The 4240-nt window shown below is 37.2% G+C and overlaps 1 pseudogene; it reads left to right on the top strand.

Annotated features, from left to right (window-relative positions):
• The first annotated feature begins 2870 nt into the window (after positions 1–2870).
• On the top strand, positions 2871–3578 carry Rab1a-ps6 (RAB1A, member RAS oncogene family, pseudogene 6; annotated as a pseudogene).
• Positions 3579–4240: the final 662 nt, after the last annotated feature.

Here is a 4240-nt window from a genome sequence, read left to right on the forward strand (position 1 = left end):
GTGACTTGATCTATGGGGTCTGGCTCAAGAGGTTTCAAAGGAGAAATGTAATATGTTGCTTAGAGATTGTCCTTACAGTATTTTGGTGAAGAATATGGTTGTTTTTGTTCTTGTTTAAAGAGTATGCCCAAGACTAAGGTAAAAAGATTTAAATTAATTTTATCGGCAAAGACAATCTCAAAGCAGTCTATCATAGACTCTGCCCTGTGGTTCACGCTTATAAAGAGTATTTTCATGAAATGGAGCAAATTTGGAAAAGAAAAATGCAAGAGGTAAGCTTCAAGGATTAAAAAGGCACTAGGAGGTTGAATGGAGCCAAACCATTTCTTCAAGGAAATACAAAGATCAAATAAATTAAATGTAATTAGAGGAGTGGTGAACTAACAGTAAATTCCCTGGAAGCTAAATTCCATCTGGTGAAAGTAAAAATATCAATCAAAGTAAAGGTTTGTGCATACTATTAGGCCTGATGTTGCATGCAGTTAAATACAGGATGGGAGAAACTGAGGAATGCAGATCTCTGAGTTCAAGGACAGCCTTGTCTGCATTGCTAATTTAAGAACTGCCAAACTAAACAGTGAAGGAAACATTCAAAAGAAAGTTGGTGAAGATGTAGTTGAGTCGTGTATTGAGGGGGGAAACAGGTTGATAGAAGGAGATGGGGGCAAGGGGATCCTGGGAAGAGAGGGCAGGAATAGAGGGAGCAGTATCAGGTATTGAAGGGGACATGAGAGAGGTACAGAATAATAATAGTATGGAGCAAGGGGAAGGGAATACTCACTAGAGGGTAGCAGATGCCAGAGAGACAAGAGGCTCCCAAGACACAATAGGGATGATTTTGGTAGAGAAGCAGAGAGAGAACCTGTAGAGATCATCTCCATTAGATAGACACACCGCTTGGTCGAGTGATAGGGTCACACAACCATCTTGAAGTTTTCAACCCAAAAAAATATTCCTATCCAAAGAAAGAACAGGGGCAATAATATTGGGTAGAGACTGAAGGAAGGGCCAAGCAGAGACTGCCCCACCTGGGAATTCATCCTGTGTGCAGACACCCAACCTGGCATTGTTGCCTCTGCAAGAGGAACTTATTCACAAGAAACTGGTGAAGCTGCTCTTTTTTTGGAGGGGGAGTCACAGGGACCCTCATGGGGGAGCTGGCAGAAGAACTGGAGGAGCTGAGGAGAATTGCAATCCCATAGGAAGAACAATATAATTTGGCCTGATCACCCAGTGCTCCCAGGGACTAGACCACCAACCAAGGAGTGTACAACAGAAAAGATGGCATTGTCTGACATCAATGGGAGGAGAAGCCCTTGATCCTGTGGAAGTTTGATGCCAAGGCATAGGGAGATGCTGAAGGGTTGGGGCAGGAGAAAGTATATGGTTGGGGGAGCACACTCATAGAGGCAGAGAGAAGGGAGCAGAGAGAGGTTGTGTGATGAGGGGCTTCTGGAGGGGTAACCTTGATATATCACTTGAGATGTATATGAATGGAATGATCAATTAAAAAAAAAAAAGAGGATCATGTTCCTGCCCCAGAAAACAGCAGAACATGGAAGCCTCAGATTAATAGTTCTGGCTTTAGAGTCAAGGTTAGAAAAACATACTTATAGAATAGCCTTACATGACTAAGGAAACTCGCTGAGGATAGGTGTGTAGCAGATGTTTCACTGGATAGAGGTCCAGTGCCTAGAAATCAGTCTCATGGTTCCTCAGAAAATTGGATATAGTATTACTTGAGGACCCAACTATACCACTCCTGGGCATATACCAAAAAGAAGCTCCAACATATAATAAGGTGACATGATGCACTATGTTCATAGCAACCTTATTTCTAGTATCCAGAAGCTAGATACAATCCAGATTTCCCTCAACAGAGGTATGGGTACAGAAAATGTAGTACATTTACACAATGAAATACTACTCAGCTATTAAAAACAATGACTTCATGAAATTCATAGGCAAATGGATAGAAATTGAAAATATCATCCTGAGTCAAGTAACAGAATCACAGGAGAGCACTCATGGTATGTCGTGCTTTCTTGCATTATTCATTTTTATTCAGTGTCACAAGTCTCTATCTACTTCATAGTCAATCTAATGTTTATGATAATATTTCCATACTATCTCTTTCTGGTTATCATAGTCACTGAAAACTGTGGAAGTTGTTTACGATTTCAAATACTTTTAAATAGATTTTACGTGTACATAACCACTTCAAAAGATCACTATTCCATAAAGTTTTATGTCTAATAACCTTTATTATGATAAAACAATTACTTTGATATTATTAAGTAATATGACTAAAATTGTGTCTACATAAACCTTTAAAAGAACTGCCAAATAATGCTCAAGAAATATTCTCATTCATATAAACATGGAAAATTATATACACACACATACACATATTCTTTGAGATTAGATATAATATACTCATTATCTATTCTTGGTTCTGACATACTGCCATCATTTAGGGAGATAAGGAAATTGTATGAGTTGGAATCCAGTTATAAAAAGTAGATTACCATGACCAAATTTTTCCTTTAAAACCATCAAGTATGATGAGTTTAGCTATAAAAAGAACTAGTTAAATATGCTGAATTCTATAACTTGCAAAAAAAAAACCCTCCTCCTATGCGTATTCACCTGGGTATTGTAATCATGATGGTGGTTAAATTCTGACTAGAAGAGAAAGTAGCTATCCTCTTTAGGTTTATTGTTGTGATCTTTGTGACTACAGGAGCAGGTGATTCTTAAGCCACTGGAACTGGTTTGGGAACAAATTAAGGGGTAAGGGAGGAGGATGAGGTGGAGGAGGTGGAGGAGGCACCGGGTCGCAGTTTGTCAATATTTAAACAGACCATATCATGCATGAGTACAAGCTAGTGGTCCTTGGTTAAGGAGGCATGGGAAAGTCTGATCTGACAGTTCAGTGTGTTCAGGTAATTTTATTTTGAAAAATATGACCCATCGATAGAAGATTCCTACATAAAGCAAGTCAAAGTAGATTGCCAACAGTGTATGCTGGAAATCCTGGACACCTCAGGGACAGAACAATTTACAGCAATGAGGGATTTGTGTTTGAAGAATGGCCAAGGGTTTGCACTAGTTTATTCAATTACAGCTCAGTCTACATTTAATGACTTACAAGACTTGACAGAACAGATTTTACGGGTTAACGACACAGAAGCTGTTCCAATGATTTTGGTTGGCAATAAAAGTGACCTGGAAGATGAGCGGGTATTTAGCAAAGAACAAGACCAGGATTTAGCAAGACAATGGTGTAACTGTCCCTTTTTAGAATCTTCTGCAAAGTCAAAGATCAACGTTGATGAGATATTTTATGAGCTGTTCAGACAGATAAATAGAAAAGCACCAGTGGAAAAGAAGAAGCCTAAAGGGAAATCATGTCTGCTGCTCTATACCTAAAGTCAGCAGCAGCTCTGAGCCAGATTACAGAAATGAAGAACTGTTGCCTAATTGGAAAGTGCCAGCATTCCAGACTTCAAAAGCTAGACCTGAAGAGGCTTCTCCTGTTTTCTATATTATGTGAAGAGTTTAGATCTTATATTGGTTTGCACAAATTCCCTGGAGAAAAGTTCCGCTGTGCATATCTCCTGGAAATAAGATAGTATTTCTCCTTTGCAATAGCAGTTATAACAGATGTGAAATAAGATACTTGACTCTAATGCAATTATACAGAAGAGCATGGATGCATTTCAAATGTTAGATGTTACTACTATAATTAAATGATTTCATATTGACATTTTTATGATGACTCCTCCCTGCCAAGCACTAAAAGCTGAACCATGATACTTTATATCTGTAATGATATAGATTATGAAATTTCCCTTCAAACTCATTGCAGCAGATAACATTTTGAGTCATTGACTTCATTTTATATTTAAAAATTATGAAAATGTCATCTATCATTACATTATAATTAAAATTCTTTGTGCATATGCTTTGGAAAAATGGGTCTTTTATTGGGAAAACTGATTTTTCTGGCTTTCAAAGCTAAAATATATAACATACTAAACCAACACTAATATTGTTTCTTGTGTTTACTGTCAGATTAAATTACAGCTTCTATGGGTGAATAAATTTTAGTATGCTTTTTAAAAAAGAAATATATCTAATAAAAAAGAAAAAAGAAATAATTTAACAAGTTAATATTTATGACCTCTTTGTAATTGTAAAATTTATACCTATGTAAAGTGTGATCATTTCTTTTAAG

Source organism: Rattus norvegicus, chromosome 8 (genome assembly GCF_021556685.1).
Source record: "Rattus norvegicus strain SHRSP/BbbUtx chromosome 8, alternate assembly SHRSP_T2T, whole genome shotgun sequence".
In the NCBI taxonomy this organism is placed as follows: Eukaryota; Metazoa; Chordata; class Mammalia; order Rodentia; family Muridae; genus Rattus; species Rattus norvegicus.